The sequence below is a fragment of the Petaurus breviceps genome, unplaced genomic scaffold (genome assembly GCF_028583685.1).
Source record: "Petaurus breviceps papuanus isolate PSGF00001 unplaced genomic scaffold, PetGlider_PUasm1.0 126, whole genome shotgun sequence".
NCBI lineage: Eukaryota > Metazoa > Chordata > Mammalia > Diprotodontia > Petauridae > Petaurus > Petaurus breviceps.
The window spans coordinates 39,760,758-39,771,859 of NW_027185655.1; the positions used below are offsets into that span (position 1 = coordinate 39,760,758).

Below are 11,102 nucleotides of genomic sequence, written 5' to 3' on the forward strand. Positions count from 1 at the left end.
GAGGAAGGAAGGAAGGAAGGAAGGAAGGAAGGAAGGAAGGAAGGAAGGAGGAAAAATAGAAAGGAAAACCAAAAGCTCAAAAAAAGGGCAATTTTGTTACTGCTATGATAAATTTAATATATAATTTTTAAAACTATATAAAAGAATTTCAAAGTTTTACATTCAAGTTTTATTTTTGTTCCTCATATAGTGGTGGGAGGGGGTGGAAAGAGTCACCACTACCAAGGGAACCCCATCCTTCTTTGCCTAAGATGCTTGGCAGCTCATATTTCTTCTGTTAAGACCAGACCTTACTATATGCACTATGGCCCAAGATCTTCCAGGCCTCATAATCTACCTATACTCCCTGCAGCCTGCTGGCACTGTCATTTCAGTTCACTATGTACCCTAAGAACTTCTGGGCATTGTCCTTCTTGCTCCACCAGCTGTACCCCTATGATTTCTGGATCTTTTCCTCTGCTCTAAAACTGAACTTTATTTCATGTGTCATCCCCTGCAAATAAAATATGAGCTCCATGACAGCAGCAAAAGTCTTGTTTTTTACCCATTTGTATTCCCAGAACTTAGCATAGTTCTTGGCATATTGTAAACACTCAATAAATGCTTTCTTAATTTACTCACTCATTTTCAGATTCATAATAAAAAAAGAAATTTGGGGCAGCTAGGTGGTACAGTGAATAGAGCACTGGCCCTGGAGTCAGGAGGACCTGATTTCAAATCCAGCTTCAAACACTTAACACTTACTAGCTCTGTGACCTTGGGCAAGTCACTTAACCCCAAATGCCTTGCTGTACCCCCTCCAAAAGGCAAAAAAGAAATTGAATTTAAATAGAAAAGGATTAAAAAGGAACAATTTTCAGGGGGTAAGATATACCTTTAAAACAAATAACCTTATAATGTATAATTTGTAATAATGCAAATCATTGCAAATTATGGTTTTAGGATGTGTAGAATGCTTTATATGTTGACACCTTTTTTTCCCCTTTTATATGGATACCCTCTGCAGATCCATCTCAGGAAACCATACTGTTTAAGAACATTCCAACATGGATCCAAGCATTGGCCCCAACATCAGTCACTTTCCCTTACTAACCTTATTCCTTAATGGGCAAAGACTTTGGAAAATATATTGCATGGTAAAACATAAATCAGATGGTACAGAGAGCTAATCAACATTCTTGGGCCACCACCAGATAGCATAAGTCAAAAGGAAAGTGTTACTACATGTCACCATGTGCTGTTGTACTGTATACTGACAAGATGGATGGATGGATGGATGCAAGCTGCTGAAAATAAATGAGTCTTGTGTTACAGTTCAAATTCATTAAAGCCTTTTCATACTCACTCCTCACCAGCTCTTTCTAATACGCAGATAGATATGTTTCTATAGTCCCTTTCCTCAAAATGCCCATTTAACTATTTTTAAAAAAAACTTATGAAAGACAGAATGATCACTCTCTATTTTGTGGAAATTGAATTAATTTGAAAATTCTCCCACAAAACAACTGACCCTACAGGAATGGCTACCAGTCAGTGAAGTTTCAACTTCAAAATTCTTAGAAAATGCAAAGTATGGAATTATTTATAGGCTACACAGTACTCAGCTATTTACAGTACTAGTGTATGGTGTCAATGTGTCATGGAAAACAGAGGGCTGGACTTGGGGCAGGGGTTCTTAACCTTTTTCACGTCATAGACCCTTTTGGCATGATGGGGAAGCCTGTGATTCTCAGAATATGCTTTTAAATGTGTGTAATAAAATATACAGGATTACAAAGGAAATCACTCATATTGAAAGACAGTTAACAACAACAAAAATCTTCGTCCCCAGGGTAACGACCCCTGCCTTAGAGTCAGAAAGTCAGAACTGGCACTGATTCTTGACTCTAAGCCATCCTCACTCTGTGACCCTAGGCAACTCACTAGGCAAGTGAAACTCTCCTGGACATGAAGAAACACAAATTGCCAAGCCCCAATAGCAGAGGGAGGTTCCACACTGGAAATTCACCAAACCAATGAAATCATGGGATATAACCAAAAGAGAAAATTAAACTTATCTTGCACAAATCACACTGTATGGTAAGATTTAAGACACTGCATTACTCTAAGCTAACAGTTTGAATTCCAAACTGAAAGTCTTCAGAGTACTTAATGAAATATACACATTTTGTTCCAAATGTATGGGTTATTTACAGTGCTGTCTACCAAAAATGTATGTTGTTAGTCTAATTGTATACATTATTCACATTCCATTGCACTTATTTTCACAGAAGTAAAATGGGCAACTTGTAACACATTAGAACTCTTGGATATATATATATATATATATGTGTGTGTGTGTGTGTGTGTGTGTGTGTATACATATATATACACCACATATAATGGGATAACAAAAGGTATTATCTACTTATGACACCAGCACAAAGTATAAAGAGTCTAAGGAAGAAAAAAAAATATTTTGCAGAAAAAGAATGAAAGCTTTCAGCCCTTTCAAGTCCAGGGAGGCACCCACCATTAGTAGGAAGTGGTAAATTTCTCTGTCAACCTTAATCTTTCTTCCTTTCTTCTTCTTTTCAATCTTTCTTCCAGAGAGAGGTGGGTGAGCTCCAACTAAGCATGGCTATACCACTCTAGAAAAAATACTGAGGAACACCTCATCTGTAGAATTAATTTATATACTTGAATATTCCTACAACTTCAAAACTTGCAAGTCTATAAATAATATTCAGTCCAATTCAATTCAACCTACAGTTATGAAATACCTACTATACGCAAGGTCCTGGTTACATGAAGAAAAAAAAGCTCCTGACCTAGTGGGGCATAGTCCACTAAGATGATATCTTCCTTCTTCATATCTTTGAATAATTACATTCTGATGATGCCAGGTTGGGAAAATCCTACTTCCTTTTTTACAGTATACTCTGTTGTAATTCATAAGATAATTGATCTGAAGCTTGAAATAACCTCAGAGGTCTTCTGGTCCAATTCCTTTATTTTACAGATGAAGAGATGGAGATTCAGAGAGTCAATAATCGTCTCACTATCGGGCAGCTAATAAATAAGATTCGAGGGGCGGCTAGGTGGCATAGTGAATTTAGAGCATCAGCCCTGGAGTCAGGAGGGCCTGAGTTCAAATCTGACCTCAGACACTTAGCACTTACTAGCCATGTAATCTTGAGCAAGTCACTTAACCCCAATTGCCCTGAAAAAATAAAAATAAATAAGATTTGAACCCAAGATTTGAACTCTGATTCCAAATCTAAAATGTTTCCCACTATACTATACTATCTATAAATGCCAGCAATTATTGCTGGAGAGAGATCAAAAATATAAACATGTTGATGAAGTTTTATCTTTTTGGTTTCTGTATTAATCATTCTTTAAATAAAATCACTCTCTCTATATATATATATACATGCATATATATATTAATAATAGCCATTCTTAAACTCTCAAAATTAGATGATTGGGTTGGGTTTGGTCATTTTGGAATATCTCCTAACTTGGCCTAGTATAGTGAAGAGTGTTTCTTTGTCACATGAGACATTTAAGAAAATCAATTTTTCTTCTTTTTTTCAATATTATATATATATATATAACTAGCTTTAAACACAGACTTGCCCCTCCATGACCTCTGGAGGCTCTCAGTTACACATGTGTGCAGGGCAGACACTGGAGACAGGAATCCTCTTTGTAGAAGCCACACCTGCCATTTTCATCAGGCAGCAGCAGTGGCCTCAACTCGGACTGTAAATCTGTCAGTGGGGCCTAGCACCAAACAGCACCAGGTTCATATCTAGCCATTTCAAGACAAGCCCAAACTCCATCTTCCCCACAAATAAACATAAATGCCACACTCAAAAAAGCTGACACCATAGCCTTTTATTCAGTTGATTTTTTTTCTTTAATTTTTTTTAAGCCAAAACAAATGGATTATAAACCGATAGGCCTAGTCATATAGCTAAATTTCAAAGAACTAGTTAAAAATCTGTCTTTGCTGGGCTAATCAGGGACACTCATTTTGTTTCAATTCACCTTCTCAAATACTGTTTAGTGCCTGAAGAGGAGGAGATAAAGTGAAGGCCATGCCGGGAGCAGACAGCTTGACAGTGAGTGAGGATTAGGTTTCTAAGGATTCGTCAAACCACTACAGGCTGAAGGCCTGTGTTTATCCACCTTGATCCCAGAACACTTTCAGGCAAGCAGCTCCCTATCTTGAACTTGGCAGATCTCTTGCCTTTGATCCCCACATTCAAAATTCTCAGGTTATGTGATAAAATGAAATATCAAAATAAAATGAAAATCAAACAATAAAATATCAATGATGATAAATTATGATTACTTTTACCATTGGAGAAAAGTGACATTCAGTTACCACCAAAACATATCACCAAATTGAATAGCTAGAATGATAATTATATGCCCTAAAGGTCCAGGAAATTGTTAGTTTGAATCATAAGATCATAGATTTAAAGCCAAACGGCACATTATAGGCCATCTTGTCTTACCCTATCACTTTATAGATGAGGAAATTTATATTGAGGTCAAATGACATCCCCAAGGTTACATAGATAGGAAATAGCAGAGACATGATTTAAACCTAGGTCCTCTGACCCCACATCCTGCATTCTTTCTACTGTACAATAGAATTAATATTATAGAAGAACACAATATAATAATAATCACTATACTTCATACGCAACAAAGAGCTGAAATACCTCTTGTTCAGACAGAACAAGATAATAGAGTTAAATACAATGAGTGAGTTATCCAGTCTTTGTTCATACATTTCCCCATTAAAATCAAACTGACCTACTTGCATTTTCCCATCATATTCTACCTCCCACCTCCATGTCTTTGCACAGGCACATCTGAAAATGTGTTGCCTTCTTAACTCCCCTGATGGCAAAATTAGTTTCCTTTAAAGTCACTCTCTGGGGCCACCTTCTGCCCCAAGTTTTCCTGATCTCCCCTCCCCTCTTCTGAATAATAGATATTAGTGGACTTTGCCCCTTGAAATTATTTTATGCGATTATTCAGATACTTTGCTTTTTTCTTTTATTGTATCTATCACCCTCAGCACAATAGGAGTACCTTCAAAGGAAGAATTCTTTCATTTTCTTTCAGGGTGTTGTTCAGTCATTTAATTCTTGGCTGACTCTTCCTGGCTCCATTTGGGATTTTCTAGACAAAGATACTGGAGTGGTTTGCTCTCTCTTCCTCCGGCTGATTTTGCAGATGAGGAAACTAAAATAAACAGGATTAAATGACTTACTTAGAGTCACATAGCTAGCAAGTGTCTGGTACCTTGCCCATAGTAAGCAGCTAAAAATGTTTGTTGAGTTGCAGTAAGTCTATCTCAATGGAAATGTAGAGATTTCTTACATAGAACCACCTCTCCTACTACGATTCTTTTTTTTTAAGGGTAATTAGCAACATCATCTTTCTCCAAAATAGATGCCATTTACTGAATTTAAGGGATGCAAAGTACAATGACTTGTGTATATACAATGACAGTAGTTAAGTATAGCTTCCCCCTAGCCCTTTCCAACAAGGAGAAGCTCTACTAAGACAGTGACTAGCTGTAATGAAAGCCATTAGCAGGAAGAATGAGTATGCAGAAGGAAGGTCAGCACTTACCCAGTGGGAATCATGCCAACTGGTAATAAAGCTGTGATCAGTACTTGCAGTGCCAGCAGCTGCAATATAATTTTCATTTGCCACAGCTGATCAACACTCATTTATTAAGCACTTACTATGTGTTGAGCACTGTGCAAAGAAGAGATGATAAAAAAAATGGCCAAAATATGGGCTCTGCCCTCAAAGAAGTCACATTCTAATGGGGAATAAAATGAAAATAACAAGGTTCATATAAAATATAAAGAGAATAAATGAAAGTTCATCTCAGAGGGAAAGCATTGGAAAGAAGGAGAGGGAAGGGATCAAAAAGAATGACCTCCTGAAGAAGGTGGCACAATGGATAGAGTGCCACTCTTGGAGTCAGGAACACTCACTGTCATGAGTTCAAATCTGGCCCCAGATGCTTCTTAACCATGTGACTCTGGGCAGGTCACTTCAACCTGTTTGCCTCAGTTTCCTCTTTTATTAAATGAACTGGAGAAAGAAATGGCAAACCACTATAGTATTCTTTTTTGAAATTAATTTTTTTATTTACTTTTAGTTTACAACATTCAGTTCCACAGTCCCTTGAGTTGCAAATTTTCTCACCCTACCTCTCCCCCGTCATGGCAGCATGCACTCAAATATAGGATCTACAAGTATCTTCACATTAATTATTAGTCAGGTGGTAGAGAAGGATTAAAATTGATGGAATGATCAGTGGGAAAGAGGAAAAAAAACAAAACAAGAAAAATAAACAGAGCAAGTGGTTTGCTCAATCTGCATTCAGACTACAGGTCTTTCTCTGGATGTGGATATCTCTTTCAATTGTGAGTCTTTTGGAGTTGTCTTATAACCTTACATTGCTGAGAAGAGCCCAGTCTATCAAAGTTAGTCGTCACACATACGTTGTGTCTGTGATAACCACTATAGTATTCTTGACAAGAAAAGCCCAAATGGGGTCATGAAGAGTCAGAAGTGACTGAAAAATGACTCAACAACATTTATGAAAGGCAAAGTAGCTAAGAGAAAGAGATAAGCATGGGCTGGTGTTATTTGTCCTTCATTCTTGAAGAGGACCATGACATCGGGAAGGTGATGCCATGACTTGCAAGTGAATTGGATTTAAGTGAGGTAGGGCCATGTAAAATCCCCAACCTCACTTTCTCCTCCAGAGCCATCTGGGTCCAATGGCAAAATATAGATAAGGATAACTAGAGATGGTCCCCTAAGGATGGATGAGGTCAATACAAAGCATAGCTTTAGGAGACGGAGTATACTGTATGCAGAACAGTAAGTAACTACTGGAACTGAGAAGTAAGCCTTAAAGTACTTACTTTATATTTTCCTAAAAAACAAAACTTACTTAAAAGCTAAAATTTTGGTAGGATTCTTCAAAGAAATTATTATATTTGAGAAAGTACCTAGGCAACTCTGCTTCTCTCACTGGTCACTGAGATGATATAAAAAAGGCCAAAATATGGCCTCTGCATCTTTGGTTGCTGACTTCAGTTGCTGGGTGATGTGACTCAACTCAATCTTTTGGTGAAAAACCAATATTCATACTAGTTGCGTGACCTTGGGCAAGTCACTTAACCCCAATTGCCCTACCTTTCCACCTCCAAAAAAAAACAAAAAAGAAAAACCAATATTCATATCTGTTAGTTAGAGCCCCCACAGCTAGGCAATTAATAATTGCCCTATAGTTACCAAAAAGCTCTAGTTATCAAGATTTCCCAGACTTCAGAGATTTCCCAACTTCAGAGTCATACATAAAAGAACTGCTAGGAAGCAAGACATTACAGTCACCTCCTCTGAGGGGATACTTTCTCTGACCTCTCAGTACATTCTTCGAAGAGGCTGGTCCTAGCAAGTTCTGCATATTTTTGCCCAAGTAATTGTTTTTCCTCAGTGTTTTCTGCACACACACACACACACACACACACACACACACACACACACACCCCAATTTGTTTCTTTCCATCAAAAAATAACCAACATCCAAATAAGAAAAAAGGCATCCTTGTATTCCTATATTGGATTATAATTTACAATCAAAGGAATAGAGGCTGATCGCAATCAATGATCCAAGGCTAGAAAGGACCATGGAAGTTATCTAATCCAAGACTCTCACTTTATAAATAAGGAAAATGAGACCTAAAAAAATTATAGTGACTTGCACAAAATTGCATAGGTGGCATAATAGTGGCACATAGGTGGCACAAAATTGCATAGTGGCAAAATAAGGATTTAAACTGAGACTTTTCAATTGCCCTTTACTATTTTTTTTTCTATAAAGATAGCAGTCATATGCTGAGGACTGGCTAGTATGAGAAATATTTTAGACTTGTGGAATGATATCCAGGCTATTGATAGTTGTCCTAAGGAATAATCCCCAGAGTCCTCATAGGGGTAATGAGTCCATAACTAAGGCAGGATGACCAGATTTTTTCATCCAAGGTGCTGTGAAGAGAGCTGTGTTTCCTTGGAACAGTGAATGTTTTCTGCACTGAGAAGTACAATCCTGTTCTCTCTTCCAGTCCCTAGGTCTTCCCTCGTAGTGAAGAGGGATAAGAACTAGAGAGCTGTGATTCCCTTGGGCTTGAATTCTTCCCCATCACTCATCAGATGGCCCATCTCAACATAATTACACAGTCACAGTGTCCTCTGAATTACAATTCCCTACCCTCTGTGGTTCTCCCCAACAATTTTGAGGCTATTCTTGTAATGGTAATGGGAATTTCCCTGCCCCTTAATAGGCTGAATATAATCACATGGAGCCTGTGGTAGGAGGAGTTTGCTGAACAGGTGGAGCAGGGAGAGTGGAGCAGAGCTGAGAGGAAGCTGGGAGTCAGAGCAGTTGGAATGGAGGGAGGACAGAGGACACAGGCAAGCAGACATCTATTATTGTATTTGTTTGTGGGAAGGCTTTGGGATGGTGATGCTTCCTGGAGTGATCAGGTGTATTATCTTCTTTGTTGCTATGATTAATTCAGTTTTCTGGTGTTGGGATTTGGCTTTCCATTGTCTGAATTAATGTTTTGCCTCTGTCTTCTACATGGAGTGTCTGTTATATTTTGCAATTCAGAACTATGTCAGCATATTCATAGTCACTGTAGGTGCTGTGAATATTGTGTTGGGGCTACAATTCTCTGAACTGTCAGTAGATCGTTTCACCTCACCTTAATTTGTTCCCTGGACAAAAGAATTTCTAAGAATAACTCTATTAATGAATATCCTAGGTAATCAATTTATACCTAGTCTCACAGAATCTCCAAGCTGGAAGAAACTTTAGGATCTATCTAGCTTAGTTGGTACTTGGCATTCTTGCAACAAGTTGTCTTTTTTTTTAAATGAAAGTGTTATTGATTTAGTCAATTCTGACACTTAGTAGTTGTGTGACCTACTCAAAGGGATAATTACACCTGTTGACCTATGTCACAAATTCGTTGTGAGACTCAATTGATATCATGTATCAATGAATTTTTCAAGTTTGGAAAGCAGCATGCAAATATTTGTTTTATTATTTGTTTATGACTTGAAGAAATATTTTATTTTATATATTTATAGGGCAGCTAGGTGGCATAGTCAGGAAGACTCATTTTCTTGAATGCAAATCTGACTTCAGACACTTATTAGCTGTATGACCCAGTACAAGTTATTAACCCTGTTTACCTTAGTTTCCTTATTTGTGAAATGAGCTGGAGAAGGAAGTGGCAAACCACTCCAGTATCTTTGCCAAGGAAACCCCAAATGGGGTCACAGAGAGACAGACACGACTAAAATGACTAAACAATAACTAAACTTCACCTACATATGGATAGGATAAGTTGACAGTTTCTAGATCTTCAATTACTCTTTCTCTCTCATTCTCTGCAAAAGCTGTTGATACAAAGGATACAATCATCTTCACAGGGGGCAGTTACCAAGAGCATTGAAAGCCGAGATGACTAAATATCCCTCAAAATACAGTGCTTCACACATAATAAATGCTTTTGGTTCATTCATTCATTCATTCATTCATTCATTCTTGTATTATTTGTCAGACAATGAAACTGATCCTTGCATTGGCCTCTAAAAGAAACCTGTGAAATCTGAAAATCTAAAAAACTTTTAGAACTCTAAAAGGAACTAAGTACCTTCCACTTAGATGTAACTTGTTTTTCTCTATAGCAAGAATGTCAGTGTGTGTGTGTGTGTGTGTGTGTGTGGTGTGTGTATGTGTGTGTGTGTGTGTGTGTGGTGTGTGTGTATGTGTGTGTGTGTGTGTGTGTGTGTGTGTGTATGGGAGACGGGGGGGGGATTATTTCCTCCACTAGTGCATCAGCTCATTTGCTGTTGAACAAAGCTTTCACACTAAGAAAAACAACAGTTAAAATAGGACTTTTACAATTTTGAGCCACATCCAGAAAGTTACTAAACAGGACATAGCCTTTTTTCCAACTTCCACTCTACTGAGAAAGAAGAAAAGGGCATGTATGCACACATACACACACACACACACACACAATTGACAGCAACTATTTTTGTAGTATCCCAAAATGGAAACTAAGGGGCTATCATCTTTTGGGGAATGACTATACACCCTGTGGTATTTGAATAGAAAAGAAGATTATTATGTCCAAAAAAAAAAAAAAGACAGGAAAGGCAGTTTCAGGGATACTAGAAAAATCTCCATGAAGCAATGCTAAACAAAGTGAGCATTAGAGGAAGAATTTATGCAGTTACAGCAATATTATAGAGAAAAAAAACTTTCATGATCAATCCTCTGATCGATGCAATAGCTAACCATGTGTTCAGAGGACTGAAGATGAAACACACCTCCCACTCCCTGCCAGAGAACTGATGGGCTTAAAATGCAGAATGGACATATATTCCCATTGTGGGGATTTGTTTTGTTGTACTATGAACATTTGCTGTGTGAAGTTTATTTTTCTTTTCTTTTTCATTTGAGGGGCAGTGGGAAGGAGAGATGATGTTTATAAAAATAAATACATTAAAAATATTCATTTTTCTCTGTGATATTGCTGTATCTGCATAAATTGGAAGTAGTTTATAAGGGCTTAGTTTAAATTACCGTGTATATTTGAAAACAACTAAACTGCAGTTTTTAAGTCTATACTGCAACTTAGTAATAATTTAAATTGGCCTTTCTCACATTTAGTCTGAATTAGTGAGATTGTTTTGTATTTAAGTCAGCAATGTAGTATAACAATTATCACTTGCCTGCTCTGTGGGGAACATTGGAACAGGAGGGAGATGAAACAGGGCTTTGTTCTCTAGGATTCTAAAATCTAGCATTCAGGAGGAGACTGAGGCCTAGCTATGTGACTCTGGGCAAGTTGACTCAGATTTTCAGCCACAGTCTCTTTATCTGTAAAATGGAGATAATAATTGCACCTACTTCCCAGAGCTGTGGTGAGTACCATGTGAGATAGATAGATAGATAGATAGATAGATAGATAGATAGATAGATAGATAGA

At 37.6% G+C, this 11,102-nt stretch overlaps 1 long non-coding RNA gene and 1 pseudogene across 1 annotated transcript in view; one reads left to right on the forward strand and one right to left on the reverse strand.

Moving 5' to 3' along the window:
• Positions 1–5,565, reverse strand: part of LOC138166733 (large ribosomal subunit protein eL30 pseudogene) — a 94,114-nt pseudogene extending 88,549 nt beyond the window's left edge.
• LOC138166801 (uncharacterized) overlaps positions 1–11,102 on the forward strand; it is a 36,274-nt gene that overhangs the window by 22,636 nt on the left and 2,536 nt on the right. The gene's annotated exons all lie outside the window — the stretch shown is intronic.